Source organism: Galleria mellonella, unplaced genomic scaffold (genome assembly GCF_026898425.1).
Source record: "Galleria mellonella isolate WM207_F2 unplaced genomic scaffold, CSIRO_AGI_GalMel_v1 utg171, whole genome shotgun sequence".
NCBI lineage: Eukaryota > Metazoa > Arthropoda > Insecta > Lepidoptera > Pyralidae > Galleria > Galleria mellonella.
The window spans coordinates 3,762,153-3,782,466 of NW_026442014.1; the positions used below are offsets into that span (position 1 = coordinate 3,762,153).

A 20,314-nucleotide genomic window follows, 5' to 3' on the forward strand; every position below is an offset into this window, starting at 1 on the left:
ACAACTATAGTTGTCAGCATCGATACTTCGATCTTTTTAAGTGTGAAAATAAAATGCCAATTCTGCCAGTGCTGTTGGTATACACTGATAGAATACCAGTGAATGAACTTCGTCCTTACCTAGGACGAAGTTAAATCAGCTGCCCCATCGTGATGAAATCACCAGGAATTTACAATGATGGCTTCCAGAAACGAGCTCATAGAGGTCAACTTAATAATATATATTACTAGCATTGGAGCTATTAGACCCTCTTACTAATAATGTCCTCCCCCCTACTCTGGGTACCTCAGTCAGATTCTAGTTTTAGTCGCTAAGCAACTACGCTTTTCTGGGTGTGTTTTGGATTTAAATATACCATATGACACAGAAATTGCAGAACTTATAGCATGCGTTACCATTCCCAAGGTCTACCTCAAAATAGCAAGGCATAAATATAAGCGAAAAGCAAAAAATCGTGCTCAATGACATGTCTCAGAGACCTTGAAAGAAGCCGATGTCCAGTAATGGATTTCATTACGATGACACGTCACAGTGAATTTTGTTTCGCCCATAATTCGTCCAATTACACATATCGACCATTACATCTTTCCGTCAGGTAGTCCACAGGTCATTTGGCCTCCCAAGTCGTATAAAAATGGGTACCTTATAAAACCCCTATAACACCATTACAATGCATAGCGGAATAAAGTAAAAATCCAAAACTGTCCCCGTTTTACGATAAGGATCCAATGTCTATAAAAGTTTCTTCATTTTCGTTTTGGTATTAAGTTTTGTAAATACAGATACGAGCAACTTTGTAATAAGACAACGATCACAGTTTAATTCACTTAACTATAAATCTACGATGGAAACTACTCAATAAGCGCTTAATTAAGTGCCAAATATTCTAATACTGATAACGGATATACCTGTATTGTACTCCGCCCTATTTATTCATTAAGTTCTTACTTAGAATGTTTAAGTTTTGTGTTACATTTTCCTTTATATACATTATTGGAGTTTTAGCCCAATATTTGATCATAAATAATTCCGATATACCACGTCCGAAACCTTCGTGTAAGATGGTAAGACAGCCTAAAAATCCTGACACCAGAGAACGCCATATTTACACGAGTAATAGTAGTAAAAAGTATAATGATTATAAATTAACCGTGACGATTTCCAAAAGAGAGGACCATATGAAGGTATCTTAGAGACTACTCTTAATAATTAACGCCTTTATACGTATTAAAAAAAAAAAATGAAAAAAAATATAAACTAAAATGTTCGAATGATATTCTGTTTACCAGTTACAAAAATTCCATATAAGTAATTATACGAAATCTAATATCCTCCTTTTCAAGTCTAAAAGAACGTTTCTTAATTAAAAGCTAACTCATAGTATGGAATTTACATGCAAAATTTATAAGATCAGTCTATATTCTCTTTATTAGAGAAATTGAATTGAAGTCCACTCAGTTAATAAGCACTTAAAAGTTCTCCCTGATTGCAACGAGGTCGATGCAACTACAAACGGCAAAGACTTGGCTCTGACAAATACGTTTCACGAAAAATAAAACTAAATTGAAACGGGACAATATTAGTATACAGCTATGTACTGCAAAAAGTAATCAATGTTAATGCAAAATTGGCGAAGATATCACGTTACCTATACATAAAAAAGTCATTGAATTGAAAAACAGACTTTGATATATGTAACGGTGTTTTGAATCAATACACAATCAATCATCATTCGCATAATGTAATCATCATCATCGATATAAACCATCTATCGTCGCTTTTATACCTATTTCACCCACAAAGTACGAAACGACATTTACATTCACCAACTCCCTGCAATACTTGACAAACATAGTATGTAGCACCTCCCCCACGTGATAGGGGGCGGGGGGATTATTAGTTTAGTATCTAAAAGGAGACCTGATGGAAAGTGGTAACCATCGCCTATAGACATGAGCAGTACCATGGACATAACAGAGTATACTGTTTTGCCGATGATACCCCCCATGCGTTGCCATTCCTGAGGACTCAGGTGTTATTTCTCTGTACCTTCTAAAATCACGCCATATCCCACCCTTCAAACCGAAACACAGCCATGCAAACACAACTGCATCACGGTTGAAACACAAATGGGACAGAGGTACCCAAGCAATCGACTTGTGTACAGTCTCCCTCTGGTTGAAATATACCCTATCAGGTCGACCTCCATGCGATTCTTCTACAAATAATTCTGATTAATTCTTGAGAAATTTGTCACGATTAGCCAACTGACTTGGTTTCATCCTCACCTATCATCGTATCATTTCTCACCGATGCCCTGTCAGCAAATACCGCGTAATGGATTCGTGATCTCATAATGTAATAAATTACTTTGATTTCCTTTCGTCTTAATCCATATTGGTTTTAACGTATCACTACCTTCACGATCACCAGGTTTGGTTTCCTAATATACAGAGATTCATGAGTATACCATATATATGATCATAAAATTACATAGAATGATGCGATGTTGACGGTGAATGGGTAATGGAAGCATGAGCACTTTGTAACAAATTTCATTTGTTATAATTCATATTGTAAGCACCCAGCTTAAGGAATATAGTGTTGGCGACAAATTAAACTACGTAGCCCCGCAGTTCAAGCGATAAATGTGTGTTTATGATCTGAAGTGGCATGGTTACGCGTAGCTACTGGATTTCAAGAGGCGCCTTCTTGATTTATAAATAAATTATTTATAAAAAAATAGATGGATGATATTATACTGTTTAGAAAAAAATATAGATAGATAAATACTTTTTATTGTTTCCTCCAAAAGATTAGAATAATAAATTTTATTATAGATACAAACAATTACAAGAAATAATCACAACAAGAAAACAATGGGCGTCCTTATCGCAAAATGCGATCTCTTCCAAGCAACCTTTGAATGGAGAGATGTAATTATAAACAGTTCGATTAGAGGCACGATGAAAGTACTATCATTTTAATATAATACTATACTTGTCATATTTGATGTTTTTTTTTTGAAGACCTCAAACAAAATATCAGTACAACAGATCTAATGACTTGTAAATTTATTTTATTTTTTATAGACAGCCATTAGTATTTTTAACGATGTAAAACCAGATACCAGATAATATAGGTACCAGAATAATAATAATGCCAATAAATTATAGAAATATGTACATTATTTCAGTTAGACCATGTAATAAAGTCTTTCTATGTAATTTTGTAACTACCAAACGTCCAAACAATGTAAAATATTAATGCGCTCCATATAGCAGTGGATAATGCGGTTTGCGCACTATATAATTATTTCATGTGTTAAACTAAATTGGGCGTAATCTGTGGATTAGCTCCAACACAATAGTAGCGTGGAACCGGATTAATGCAGCAAAGGGACATATTAGAATAATATCCACTTAGTCGAGGACTTGATGGATAGAGGTCATGCATGAAACGTGTCTGTGGTAAAGTCGCTGATAATATTTGGGTGTCACTCTGAAAAATTCCAGAATATTTAGTAAATCCGAAATTAATTTAAACATTTTGATTGATTAACAAAAGATTATCTATGCTAAGATACAGACAACGAAGTTTAATCCGAGGCGCTATTTCTGTATTTTATAGTTTCTCGTACTTACTGTTTTATAAATAATTTTAAACTGAATTTATAACAATTTTGCCTTAAATTTATTAGAAATTTGGTTCATATTGGTTTTTAGAATGAAGATTTGGTTGTAATATCAAATTTAATACAATTTAAATTTCAGAGATCGGTTTAGAGAATTGGCGTATCAGAATTAGCCCCATTGTAGAACAGACTTTACATCGTAAAGCGCTTGGCTTACAAAGAAGTGTTGTTTTCACATCACAGACTGTGGTTTTCATACATTGAAATAAAATACAAATAATAAAAACATACTTGAACTATATACACTCGATGAGACGGCGCGTGTATCAAATGCCTAAAAACAAACATATAGTTGCATACACTGCGATCCAACCACGTAACTACGAGGGAACGAATTGTTACTAATAGAAACTTTAATATTAATTACTAAATTGAAAATGTAGGTTTTGTTACCACTAAATTGGCACTCATAATTCATAATTAGTGTCGCTAACTTTCGCTTTGGAGCAAGGTTAACAGTTAAGAAAACCACTTTAACAATTAATTTTATATTAAGCCTATAAGAAACGTACTTACGAAGTAGCCAAATGAAAACTTATTTTACTTTATTGGCGTCCATTTACGTCCATATTTAATATTTGTTGCAGAAGAAATTTGACAAATATGGTTGCCCCTTTCTAAAGTCGCAATAGAATAATTAATGACAACCCTTACAAATAGGTTACAAATACGGCCCACCTGATGGAAAGTGGTAATCGTCGCCTATAGACATGAGCAGTACCATGGACATAACAGAGTATACTGTTTCGCCCATGATACCCCCCATGTGTTGCCATCCCTGAGGACTCAGGTGTTATTCCTCTGTATCCAGTAAATTCACGCCATATCCCACCCTTCAAACCGAAACACAGCCATGCATACACAAATGCTTCACGGTAGAAACACGAATGGGACAGAGGTACCCAAGCAATCGACTTTTGTACAAAGTCTCCCTCTGATATATATTTAGAGCAGTATAAACCATGTTACTTTACTGAAGTCCCAGGTTCAAAAAGTGTAACAACCTAATTTATTGGCTACTCAATTACAATACAATATACTGGGCATATACTGTCAGAAAATATCGAAATTTAACAATGGGCGTCTATGGCATTTAGTACAATCCACTTGTATATTTTACTGATATGGTTTGGTATAGAAAAAACAAAAAAATATCATAAACGGAAAATAACCTCAAACACACCATTACATGTCACCATAATGCCGCTTTGAGGCGCGATAAATTCGCATTACAATTCTAATGTGGCAACCCTGAAGCGATTTGTGTTAGGGCTGTCAACGAAACGAATATACGACCCAGTTTTATGTTGCAAACGTAATAATTCTTGTGAATGTTTCATGGAAGTTAACATGATCCTATCACGAGACAATGACAATGTTTTCAGGACATGTTGACTCAAAATTATAACACGCTTCTCACAAAGAATTATCTATCCTCATAAATTATGTATCCAATATACATATTTGCTGGTATTTTCGTTAGGTATAAGAAAACCAGGGGATGATTACATGTCTCGCAAATTGCACGATATTTGCTGTCAATCTTAATTTTTAATATATTATTAGAGTGCAAACATTGGAACCATTTTGAAACGCCATTTCTCTGAATCATTTCTCATATAATTCATAACCTATTTCTTTTTTATTTTCGTTTATTATTTCAATTTAATAATTTCGCTAAATTACTATTTTATGAACTCTCATAAACTAAGACTATAATAACGGTCATCTATTATAAAGTTGTCGCGTGGTCCCGGCATAGAATAGGCCACCCCTTCCATTCCCGTAGGTATCGTAAGAGACGACTAAGGAAATTTAATGGTCGAAGGATGAGCAGCAGCGTCCCTATTAAAACATCAGCAAACCCTAACTGCGGTTGCCAACCAGCCTACCAAGTGTGGCAACTAGTGACAAAACTCCCCGTTTTTAGGGAAGGCCTATGTTCAGTAGTGGGCAATTAATGGGTTATGTGATGACTATAAAATTGTTTCATATTAGTTCTTACATTAAATATTTCGCTGCGATATCAAATCGAAAAATTTAATTTTAGAAAATTCTTTAGAAAAATGGCGTCTCAAATCGATCCCATTGGTGCTGCCTCTACTGAACGATTAAGAAACTAAAATTACTTGTATTATAAATTATTTTGTTTTTTCTTTCATTTGAACGCAAATGATACTATTTGACTGTGTGGTCCATCTCTAAAGCTTAACTGCGATTGCCAATCCGCTTGCCAAGCTTGGCAACTACTGGCAAAATCCCCCAAGGGGAGCTTATGTTCAGCAGTAGACAGTTAAAGGCTGCATGATGATAATGATGCTGTTTAACACTAAAGAGAGAGATTGACCCATAGACAGTATAACATATGGTATATACTTCATAACCTAAGGTTTGACCCATTTAGCGATTAAGAAGCTGTCGTGCTACGTAATGCCATTTTGTAACTATTAGCAACCTTTTACAAAGTTTTTCGATATTATTTGTTTGGGTTGATCAAGAGTATCGAAACCTAACCTATCTTCCATTACTAATACCTCGTAATATCAATAGCAAAGTCGGAGTTGTTTCATGTACAACCATTGAAAAAAATATCCAATTTTATATCTATTATACATACCTATATATGTACTTTACTGGAATGGAAAGGCATGTTTCTATAGAAGCAAGAATTCTTAAACAATCGAAGGGTACGCCTAGTAAAATACGCATACCAGACCCGAGGGTGTGTCAATCAGCGTAGACCTTTTCACTACATATTAAAGAACACATCTACAAGTACATAGACTAACAGGCAGATAATTGACCTTCGGGGCACAACAGAATAAAAATATTTTGCCAATTACCCATTTTACCCACTCCCGAAGCATTTGGCATTTGATTATTTATACCTAACCTTATGGGAGACAAGAGACAGATATGCATGTATGTATGTATGTTACCCATTCCTTTCATGATGTGGGTTAACAATATCTAAAAACTATTCTTACATTTCAAATCGATAGCATTAACAGCTGCTGAGATATAGTGTTGCGACAGACAGATGGACGGACGGATTAATTTACACTATAATATTTCCGTTGTACAGTGTTACCATAAAAATACGCCGAGGTAACATCGATGTACAAAATATCAAGATTCACAATCCTATAAAAAAGTGATACTTAAAACTATAACGAATTTGAACAGAAAAATTACTTACATATCCTAAAACAAATAAAACATGAATCATTATGGCATCATCATATCAGGCTTTAACTGTCCACTCCTAAACATGAGCCTCCGCTTTGGGGGAGTTTTGCCCGTAGTTGCCACGCTTGGCTGGCGTATTGACAACCGCAGTCAGGCTTTAGAGATGTTTTAAAAAGGACGCTGCTGCCGATTCCTCGCCTTCGTTTATTCGATTCTTATGACACCCACGGGAAAGAAAGGGGTGGCCTATTGTATGCCGGGACCACACGACCGTTTGTGCTTCCATTGGTGCTTTAATTTCAATGCAGTTTTCTAGTCTCTTGTTATGTATCTAGGGTTTTTAATGCATATATATCATATATATATATGTACACGAACGACGTCACGAGCAAAGCCAGTGTCAAATAATTGTAGTTCTACATTTTAGCCGCCAACGATATTGCATTCCGCAGATACGTGGCCGTTCCAAATTATCGAGGCAAGATCGATTGACGAGCCTTCGCGTTCTGGGGATGCCATACCTTTACTTCGGCTGCTGATAAGTACCTACCTATAAAACATAGATATAAAAAAACCTAGATTCCCATTGTAGTTTGCATTTGCAAAATTTACACTTTAGGCACTTAAATAAAATTCCGTAAACATACATAGGACATGAATAAAAGAGAGAGAGAGAGAGAGAGAGAATGAATGTAAACGTAACAAACATAAGAGAGAGAGAGAGAGAGATCAAACATGCATGTTTGATAGAGTGTTTGATCTTTCAAAATTTAACGTAAATAAAATTCGTAAACATACATAGGACATGAATGAATGAAAGAGAGAGAGAGAGAGAGAGAGATAGATTACTTAACGTAAATTCGTAAACGTAACAAACATAGCAGACAAACAAATAATTTAAATTTTTGTTCCGCAAAAAGAATTTATATGAAATAACAATAATATGAGCCCAATATAAAGGTGATCAAACATGCATGTTTGATTACCTCCTTCCGTTAGTGTTTGATCTTTCGTTAATCTCAGACTAATTTTATCACGATTGCCGCCAATTATATACGTATTATTGGCGAATGAGCCACTCCTTCCTTTCCCGTCGGTGTCATAAGAGGAGACTAATGGAACTTAATTGGTCGAGGGATAGGCAGCAACGTCTCTCTTAAAACATCACCAAAAGTCTAATTACAATTGCCAATCAGCCTCCCAAGCGTGGCAACTGCTGGCAAAACTCCCCCTACTATGGACTAGCTGACTATGGACTGGGGGGGGGACTATGTTTAGCAGTAGACACAGTGCAATTTTTACACAACAAGAAATTAACACACACACACACAAATAAATATAAGTTTAATGATGGTTTATGACAAAATAAATTAAAAAAAGAGAGATTTTTTTTTATCTATATTAAAATCGAGTCTATTTAAAATTATAATCAAACAAACAACTATCAAAGTCGTTGCATTAAATAAAGTTATTCCAGTGAGCCAGTCAAAGGGAAGAACTCGTTTTGAATGCGAGTCACAGTGGAACGCAAACTTATCTCGACAAATTCGCAACTCTTCGAAACCAACTCCTTGGAACTACCTTGTTATCAGCTATTACTATCTAAGGACGGGTACCAAATTGAATCATGTCTTTTTATCAAGTACATTCACTGCAAGAAAAGAAAATTCTAAAATACAGTATGTTACTTGGCTGGATAATACTGAAGATGCTGGATGATAACACTGGATATGATAGTAATATGTCCAACAATCATTATTGTCATATTGATTTATTTAATTGTAATATCGTTACTTATTAATTATCTGTCTAAAAGGTTAGTTAATTTTATTATGACTTAGTTTTTCAGAATTTGATGTTTTGTTACTGAGCGTGTGTTATTAGTTTATTAATATAGCTGCCACCCTCAGCTTCGCCCCCGTGTTAATTATTATTGTAAATATAATTTTTAAAACTAAAAAAGTGGCGCTGGCGTCTGGAAGGATGGGACTACATGATTGTGTTAAATCTTAAGTATGTAACGTCGAGGTATAATAGTGAGTTTGTTTGTTTGTTATCTTATAGTGCCTTAATGATAAGCCATTTTTACCAACTTTCATAGTAACCAAATTTTATAGTGATTGGTTTTATTGGTGAAATTTAATATACACATATTATATATGTAGGTTGAAGGAGGATATAGGCTACTCTTTATTTCGATCAATAAACATATCCCGATCATGCAGACGAAGTCGTGGATAAAAGCTAGTTAATATCTAAAGTATCCTATGTGCTAAATTAGGATATAACCTACATGCGTACCAAATATCATTCAAATCCGTTCAGTATTTTTAATGTGAAAGAGTCCCATCCATGCAACGTTGTAGACTTTCGTATTTATAATATTAATAGAATCAAAATATTTTCCAAGTAAGTGTAAGTATGGCTTTCCTTATTAGCAAGCATTGTATTTGTGTATTTTCTCATCCTATTCACAATACTGTCAGTACATAATTTCCAATTACTACATAAATAAACAATTTCTTGATACTTCTGATCCGTTACCTTTAGGTACTTCGTATTCCCGTAAATTCTTGTATATAACAATTCTAATTGCCACATCGGATTACGAATTATTAGACAAATTTAGAATTCCGATACGAAACTCTGACAGGATTTGAATATTTTATCATAGTTAATAACAAAATTATATTTAAACGGTAAGTCTTGAACTGTAGCTTTGACAACTAATACATCGAAAGCAGTTTCGAGCAGTTTCCGAATCGCCTCAAGCTAGTTGCCAAAACGCGACATAATATCGAAGATCGAGTTCTCTTTGAATTAAGGATGAATCAGAATTAAAGAAACTGTTTTAGCGATATGAGCATTGAGCTTTAGACATAGTCTCTTTAACCTGTGGCGTTGAAAAAGGAGCGTTAAAATCTATGCAAGTAAATAGTTTTCAACCAACTTCAAATAAGATTGTGTTTCACAAATAAATCGACTTCAATTGTAGCAAAACCAGTTATGTTGACGTAAATACATACATACTTTATAATGCATACTTTCATTTTCAACTAACTTTAAAAGGAAAAAGGGTCTCAATTTGGTTGGACTGATTAATTTATCTAATTTTTTTTTCAGAACAACAATAGCAAATTTTGCTTCAAATAATCAGTTATTTTAATGGTGTCAGATAGAGTAATTTATTTTGGGAATCTAGCAATTAGTGTCATTTTTTGATACTTATTAGTTTAAAACGAATAATGCACACCGAAGATTGAATCGCATTTTGTAAAAGATTTGAAAGTGCGTTACTAATTATACCTGGAATATTTCGCATGACAGGAGTGAAATTATATATGTTACATCAAATCATACTTGATATGTCGCTTTATAAAAAGTTCTACAAATCAATCTAAATGAAAATGCAGATAGTAGCTGTGTCCGAATTTATTTGTGAGTTATTACCTATTCGCCAATCTTATTAAAAAAGCCACTTTCAGTAGCAAATAGTAGTATTTGTGACAACAAAAGCCATTGCGTATGAAAATCACTTTTTGTTATCACTATTAATTAAAAGAATAGTTTTTTTTTAGATTTTGCATTTTTGCAATCATTAAAGTTTACTCCTGTATTGACCGTGCTGTTTTTGTTTATGGCGCAAAATTCTGTTTGTTGTAGATCTACTATTATTAATTTTATCATAATAGACATAGGTGTTATAATAATTTTTTTTATTCTAAATAGTTTATATTTCGTAGTTTATATAAAATATAAGTACTTATAAATAATGTGAATTATAGATTATCTACGATAACATAGCATACCCCTCCAAAATTTAAAGAATTAAAAAAACATTTACAAGGTTTCAACCAAGGATTATTATACTTTCTGACCGGACCGCTGATTGAAGATGTTACCACACAAAAAGCGTTTGTATATAGTCACAAACGTTGAAGTGAATAGTTGGAGGGGCATGCCATGTTAACGTAGACAATCTGTACTCGACAACAATGGTCCCATCAAAAATGTATCTCAATCGCTCGTGCACTTGCGCCCCATTTGTTCAACGCCGATACCATATAATTCCTGGGATTAACTTCGTTCGAGTTAAGCTTTAGTTACTTTATCAATTCATCCATACAGTACCGGATATATGTATTTTAATATTACAATAGAATCTTTTATAATTAATCTCTCATCATCATCATCATATCAGCCGTTATCTGTCTACTGCTGAATACAGACCTCATCCATAGACTGCCATAAAGAACGCTCTTGAGTCACCTGCATCTACTGACTCCCTGTAATGTGTTCTAAGTCGTCACTCCATCTAGTGAAAGATCGTCCTATACTGCGTTTACCCGTACGAGGTAGTTACTCAAGAACCTTTCTTCCCGATCCTCTAATTGGCGAAGCCAAACTATCGAAATCGCAATTCTATCTGATTTGATTTGAATTCAGCAGTTGAAATTCTTACTAATATTATAAAAGAGTAAGTTTCTTTCTTTGTGACGCCTTGACACCTTAACTGGTTATCCACTTATCATGAAATTTGATATATACGGATAATATAGTGTATCTCAATTTCGTGTATAATATAGTATATGTCATATATGTGTAAGTATATTTGTTATTCATATATATTTATTCGTTTATATATGTAATTTTAGTATGTATGTATATTAATAATTAGTAGTACCACATTCGAGTATTCTCACACTTCCCTATGGTTGACTGGGAGAGAATGCTTTTAGCATTAAGTCCGCCATGTACACATATTTGTACTAATGAATAAATAAATAAATAAATATAGGATAAAGAAGCCACCTATTTCGATCCATCCACATAATCCTATCTCACGGATGTAATCACGACAATGTGTGTAAATACATATATTATAATACAATATATACATTATACAATTATTAATTAAATGAATATGCCAGTACAGACATACATCCTTTCCATTTTCCATCCATTTAATATACTCAAGTTCTAATAGAACTTGCAACAGTATTTTAAACCGCTACACCACCAAAGTCTCAAGGATGGAAAAGGATTATTAGTAGTACAGTCTTAAAGCCATATCGCTAGCAACATACTCGATTTCCACGCAATTGTCACTGGAAACTTTCATGGTTAATTCTGGTGGAATTCATCACTATGGGCTAACTGACCTGTTTTCATCCTCACCTAACAAATCTCATTGGTTCTTCGCCAGCATACCAAGAACGCAGATGAAGTTACCATTCCATTAACAACCATTAAAAGAAAACCACCAAGATCTTAATATGTGGCAGGGTGTTCTCGGCATAGAACAGGCCACTTCTTTTATTCCGATGAGTGTTGTAAGAGATGACTAAGGGATCTTAATTGTCATGGGATGGGCAGAAGCGTCTCTTTTAAAACATCACCAAAGCCTAATGGATGGAGGCCTATGTTCAGCAGTGGACAGTTAACGGCTGATGTATCATCAAGTTCTATAAAAATCAATAACACTCAGTAACTTGAATTTCGCGGATGGACATTTCTTTGAAGCCACACTGAGCAGGACTACTCAGGTTTTTGTAGTGTAGAGATGAAGTCCATGTAACATCGCTTTATCTTTAATAATCAGTCGACTTACTAATCAAATTATCGGTGATTCTCTTGAGAAGCCTGATTTTTCCAGCTTGTTGACTTACCTGAAAGAAAAAGTGAAAATTTAATTTGTGTCCATGGAATGTAATTCTAAAGGACGCGGATAATTTTCAAGAAAATATTCGCAATTCCCGTTCCCTTCGCCCGAGTCAAGGGAAAACTGGTCTGTTTTTTGCAGGATCTGTGTTTCTATTTATACAACGACGATACGCATCGCCTCCTTCTTAATACTGAAAGAACTTTCAGATAATATTGCTCAGGAGGCTTTTAAGTCGGTAGAGGGACAAGCGGCTCGAATCAAGCATGTAAATTGTCGACTAAAACTGTGGATGAAGCCGCTGAAAGTGAGCTTGTTAACTCTTGTCGACCTAATTTTTTAACCGATATTCATTAAACTTGGCTTACACGTAGTATTTGGGATGAAAAAGAGCATTGCTTACTTCTCCTCTAGTTCATTCTAAATATCTTGGTCACACAAAGTCACGGGTAAAAATTAGTGCATGATTATTATGTCCGATTGCTTGGTAAGCTTGAAAAACTAAACAGTAATTCGTAGACAAAAACCGATTCAAATTTTCGATTTTTTAGTTCATACCTACTACTAAATGACAAACACTCACATGCGTCCATATAAAGTCGATCGGTATATATGGATATCAATTCTATTTTCAAATTTGAAAGCATAAAATATACATATATAAATATAAATGATGATTTAAAAGTACTTGTAAACAAGTCTATTTAAATAAAAATGATTTGAATTTAAATATATCGACTATATAACACAAACAGTGAATTTATATAAAAAAAAATTAATAAACATATTTTTTAACCTATTAATAATTAGGATTCCCAAATGCAAGGTTACGCATTTAAAATATGTTACAAATATAAGAAATATATTCATAATGCTGAAAAAACATAGCAGGGTTGTCCCATAACAATTTAGCTACCGCAATTTCGCAATTCGTATTCACCGCGAACCCAGATGCTGCATGACAACAATTAATATAATTTAATTACATTACTACATTGTCAGTGAGACAAGTGATAAAATAGGAATGCCTTCAGTAAATTAGTCAAGTTCCCCTGTCAGAGAGGGACAGAGCGATGGGTGACAGCGGACAAGACAAGGGGAGATAATTAAAAACCGCTCGGACTGTGATCGATGAACGGTCTTGTTTAATAAACTGCGTAAACTACTTTCCTTATTGTGCAAAAGTTTCTTAATGTTCCGAGACAAGAGTGAAATAGCTTTTTATATCTATCTACCTACATCAGTTCTTGTCATTTCTGTCTTCGAACATAGACTTTCTCTCTATCTCTTAGTGGATATTAACTCTTTGACACTTTGCCACTCACTTCGTAACGCATTGGCCAATGTTATCCAGAAACCTTTTGGACGTCTTTAATAATTTGTTACGCCATTCTTATCTTGCGTTAACAATGTAGCATCTCTCTGTGTATATTTTTTTTTTCAAATAGGAAAGGCAAGCTAGCGTCTGATAATTCACCTAATAGAAAGCAGTATCCATCGTTTAAATTGAGACAAAATGATCACATTTCGTTCTTAGAACTGTGAATAAACGAGACAGCAACGTCGGGCGTTCTATTCCAACTTATGTGCATGGTAACGAAAATAAATCCATCGATACGTTCGTTTACTACTAATTTCACAAGGCAGGATATTGGATTATTCGGATTATATAGTACACAGACATTTTTTTCCACAGTTCCCAGTTTTGGGCATCAAAGAATAGGCATAATTGTCTTGCATTGTTGTCTTTTAAACTAAGCTTTAAATAAAAATTGTAATCTACAACTTAAATTCTATTGACCTTTTGAAAATTGCAAACAAGGTACCTAATCTAATACATATCTAATACATCTACTAAAAAGTTTGAAATATTAGGCACAGTAAAAATAAACATTTACGTATTTCAAGGGAAGTCTTTTATATTTTTATGTAAACAATTTACGCAATTCTCTATATGACAGTTCTACTTAAATTTCTTTAAGTACTTTTCTTACTTCTAACACAGTATAAGTAATAGTATCTACTATCTTTCAAGAAGCGATATTAAAGTTCTCTGGAATATAATTCCACATATAAGATGTATAATTGAAAATATAACGTTGCTGCTTCTGCAGGAACTTCAAGCTGAATTAGCATCCTTTTTCATTTCGTGACACTAACCGAAATCCTTTTAGCCTACGTTATGATGTATTTGTAAATTATTTGCTATGTTTTACTAAGTTGTTACTTCTTCTTTAAATTTTCATTAATTCATTCATTTACTTACACACTCACTCAGTCATTCATCTGTTCATCCGTTCTTTATTCTTTCTTATTTTATTATTAATTTGTTATTTTTTCTTTTATTTATTCATTTATTCATAATTCCTTGAAATATATACGCCTTTCTCATATTTATTGTTATAAGTGAAAACTTTGTGTTGTTATCTAACTACCTTTATAACAAACCCCTTAAAACAGCTTAAAGGTTAGCAGAGGGCATCCAGTATTGAAAACTTCTATCCTATGTGAGTATTACTTGCGTCATCTATTCCAAAGTTGCATTAAAAATTACGATTGATTTGTAATGAAAGATACAACCTAAATTTAATGAATTTTCAAACTATAGACAGTTAAAAAAAATGCATACATATTTGAGACAGAATTCTATTAATTCTTTTATTTCGACTGTCATTCATTATTTTTAGTTAGGTAAAGTTTTTACAATTTAGTTTCTACTATACTCTTTAGTTTCTACAATTTCTTATTTCATCACTAGTTCATTACTGCAATTTTATCAGTGTGACCAGAAAAGGTAGTCCCTATCTTTTTTTCACCTCAAATATTACCAGTAGACCCATATTCATGTCGATTAATTATACGATTTAGATGCCAAGGGAAAACAACTAAATAAACAAGCTCACTTTCCCATTTTTAATATTAAGATTAGTAAAGATTAAAAGCCGCAGATGACGTCAGAAATGTCAGAAGTAAACATCAATAAGTCAATGACGAGATTTCTGATTTTATGTTCCAAGAAATATCGAATTTATACTTTACAAAGTTTTCGCCCGCAAAGTTATCTGATGAAACTCTGCGGATGGACATTTCTTATACAACTGATAAAGATAACGGTAGATGAAGAACTCGACTGAATGTAGGTACATTACATGTCAAATGTAAACTGTGATTTTTTCAGATTTTTTCGTAATTTTATTTTATGTATTTAACAATGTGTTAGTTTTTTTATGCAACTTAAAATTAAAAACTAATTAGCATAGCTTATTCTACAGGTGACTCACAGAAATGAAAGGTATCATAGGCGACACAGTATACTCTGTTATGTCCATGACGTCTCTTCAAGAAAAGAGTATACTCCTTTTTAAAAGTACTGTAATGCCTCTGGTGTTGCGGGTGCTCATGGGCGGCAGTAGACACTTACCATCAGGTGAACCGCATGCTCGTTTGCCCCCTATGTTAATAAAAAAATGGTACTGTTCGTATCTATACTCGTAGACTACAATTAGCACTTTCCATGAGGCAGGCCGTTTGCCATTCTGAGTCGAAAAAAAAATGCATACAGGATAACCAGGAAATCCTTTTAAGAAAATATTCTAACAAAACTTATGTATGGTTTCCGAATAAACGTGAAATTTTAGAATCTTCCATTCTAATACCAGAATATACATTCCATCTAGCTGTCTAATTAACGCTACGTACACATATCAAATATAATTGCTACAACTCATATTGAACGATGTATACCTATATATATTCTATACCTATTTGGGTTTAGGCGAGTTACAATTTACGCAAATTTACGCAATACAACTCTCTTAATTGAATTTAATTCAATTGCTTTCTGTTTCACGTTTGATAACCCCCTTGTTACTACGCTGGTATAACAGCCCTAACAATAAAACTCGTTATGTATGTATATATTATTAATTACTTCAATTATGGATAATTGTTAAAGTGTAAATATTATGTACTTTTATTGTTAAAAGTCTAGTATGTAGTCGAGCATACTCGACTATTCGATAATTAAAGATTGTGTTCCACAAAATAACAGGCTTCAACCGCCTGTGTATATCGATAACGCAGGCGAGTTATTATTACATTTTTCTTCCATTAAAAAAATAACCTTCAAAATAAAATATGACTGTGAAAATACTGCAACTTATTGGTCAAAACACAAGTGGAATAAAAGTTCCTATACTGAAGACTTTAATACGAAATCTCTCTCTAATAAATAAATATTATAAATATATAACGAAGTCCTATTTCTTATTCGTTTAGAATTTTTAGATTAAAAATAAGTAACTCACATTTTCTACATCTTATTACCGTAATATTTCTCGAAAATCTTTTTATGTAAATTTATTATAACGATGATACAATTTAATTCTTATTTGCTCTTGTTATTTGAGAATAATGAAAATATAAGTTAACAAATACGTCGCGACGAATGAAATAGTTACTAAGTGACTTAATACATTTTAATATTTATAACTAACTCCCGTGCGTTACTTTAATTTATTTAGTTTAAATACCTTTGGAATATTTTAGGCATTATTTTTTAATAGTCTAAGACTTTAAACAAAAGAGAGGTCAAGCTGTCTACCGATTTGATATCCATTCTCATAAAACGTACGACTTTTATGAGAATGGATATCGAATCCTTTGTTAAAAAGATTTTTTTTTCAAAATTTCAAAAAGCAGGTTCTCGATTCTGTTGTAATTATTTTTTTGTTTGTAACGTCATAACTCTGTCAATTATAAATCTATTTGGAAATTTCTTTTCTTTTATCTGAATGGATATATTTACAGATTGATCCCATAGAAATTTTATCAAAATCGGTTAAGTAGTTTAGTTTTTCTATCAAAATTATAGATTTTGTCACAATTGAAGTCAGTTTTTTTTTGTAGGGCACAATATTTTATTATTATTGCTGTTTTATGAATGTGAATTTATTTGTTTGTTACCTTTTGGATATTTAAGGACTCAATATTCGATATACGCATAGAAAAATGATTACAAACTACTTTTTATTCCGGACAATCAACATTTCCATATCACAAAAACAAAATCACGAGTAAATACCAATATTTTTTTTTATTTATTATCACAAATACATAAATAAACTAAACTAACTGTTCTTAAGTTATAAATCTATTTCAGTTAGTTCATCTATTTTCTCATAACATAACACACAGACAGACGTGAGTTACAATTTTATTGCTATACTAATAAGTACTTCGTACACGTGTAGAGATAGTATATAAATTTAAATATGAACACAAAATAATTTAAAGAGACAGATATCAAATACGAAAGATCAAAGGAAACGTAATCTCTCAGCGGAATAGACACAATCGTTGGTTCTACAAAACATTTAAAGGAATACCAATGTCCCGCTATACGCGAGGGAAGCTAAAAAAGCGCTTTGAATCGCTACAGATCTTGGATAAACCATTGAGACCAAGTTGGCAAGGCAAACCACAAAGGAAATGCACAACAGTCACAGTCGGAACGTATAATTAATTCTGAGAGCATTTAAACATTGGCCACAGTGTAAAAATTTGCAGAAGATCAGTTTTATTTACATTGATAAAAAAAAAGATAGACAATCTATGTGTATAGGCAATAAAATAAGGCTTCTTCTTTCTCATACAGCAACTAAATATATATATATATATATATATATATATATATATATATATATATATATATATATATATATATATATATATATATATATATATATATATATATATATATATATTAAATTTTATTTTTGAATTTATTGTTTTATCAGTGAAGATTTTTATAAAACTGTCGCTGAGAATTTGGATTTTGATAGCAAAAAAGTACTAATTTCAAAAGTTTAATAAATATAATTTCAATAACTTTTTTTTCATACTGCATAATACTGTAAAAAATATGAAAATCAATGCAAAATATGTTGTAATTTTATTGTGAAAAGTTTAGTAAGTAAACATTATAAAGAGCTCGCGTTCAGCGAAGCGCGCGGTCAGGCTCGTGCTCGTACCACAGTTGCTCATGACAAAGAATCCCGAATGATCCCGAAACTAGTCGAGCTTACTTGACTAAAATACACGTCAATTATATCGATAGTTATTACATTAAAATATGGAATAGATTCAAAACTTTTAGTGACAGATTTAAGAAAATCCTTTGAGTTCGTTGCTTTTAAATAATCAATCAGAAATATTGGGAATTGTTCAACTGCTATTTAAAATTAACAACGCCAAAGTTGTCACACTTCAGCAAGATTCTATACAAACCCTCTTAAGCGAATTTGTTTTAAAGTATGTTCTACACATCTAATTTCTGGAAACTGCTACAGGAAAAGGAGATAGCTGGTATCACGTGAGCGTGGGTGAAGCCGTGGGAAGTAGGTAATTACAATTACTTGTAGGAAAATTTATGTCGAATTCTATATAATCTTTTGTTTACAAAGACAAAGAGGAAAGTTATTTTTTTTTTATGTTTACCTGAGTTCTTTTTTTTATACAACTTAGAATGGCAAACAAGCTGACGGTCCACCTGATGGAAAGTGGTAACCGTCGCCTATAGACATGAACAGTACCATGGACATAACAGAGTAGACTGTTTCGCCCATGATACCCCCCATGCGTTGCCATTCCTGAGGACTCAGGTGTTATTCCTCTGTACCCAGTAAATTCACGCCATATCCCACCCTTCAAACCGAAACACAGCCATGCAAACACAGCTGCTTCACGATTGAAACATATTAAAAATCATCCACAATGCGATTGCATTAAACAAGAAACTAAAAGTAGATATTAATATATTAATAACTTTAAGATATCGCACTCAATGTTGATCGAGAAGGTCGGTTGATCGAGAATTGATAACTCCAAAACAAACATCGCGTGTAAAAAATAATACATATATTATTAGTAATGAATATATTCATTATAACAAATTAATACACACATTATCAATATGAATAAATCCTAGAACAGTAGTTTGCAGAAAATTTGTGAAGGAATCAACTGGGTGATTACCCTTGAAATGGTCGGATAAACTTGATAAATAGACCAAAGTAACGCATAATGTTTAGGCAACATTTCAGTAAGCTTATCAATAATATTAAAGAGAGACTTGTTTGCCGCCTCTAACGTCATACATACAAACATTTCTTTCATACTATTTGACGCCGGAACGTAAATCAACTAATTAAGGTGCATATAGCCCAACGTAAAAATGGAACAAGCACAAGGTAAAGTAAGACTAATTAGTGTACAGATCGCGTAAGAAATTTTCAAATACAAATGCATACAAAATTCACTTTAGACGATGTTCCAATTCTCAAATGAAACAAATCATAATGTATAAGTAACAACCAAAATAAGAGATGGATCAAAGCAATTCTAGATTAATCTAGAATAAATCACAGAAATGTTACTCAACAGATGTTGATAATGCCAGAACAGGCTGGAATAATTGGATAAGTATAACACAAATTTCAAAACCTATCTTCAATGAATAGATTTTGATACAGTTTAAAAAAGAAAAGTTAAAATGGGTAGAAGATATAGTAACTGTTGTGGAAAATAGAGAAGTGGAAATCAAAGCAGAATTTGTACGTCAAACTAAAGTCGTATAACAGATTCAAGATCAATTGTTAAATTTGTGATCCTCTACTTCTTCTCTTTCTTGTGATAATTTTCTGCTTGTTGATTGCTGTAATAATAGAGTGGTTTAAACAAAAAGTTACGTTGAATACACATAAAGTGTA

General features: G+C 32.9%; 1 protein-coding gene across 2 annotated transcripts in view; it reads right to left on the reverse strand.

The window, feature by feature from the left end:
* LOC113518375 (syndecan) overlaps window positions 1–20,314 on the reverse strand; it is a 362,685-nt gene that overhangs the window by 280,387 nt on the left and 61,984 nt on the right. The window lies entirely within an intron of this gene.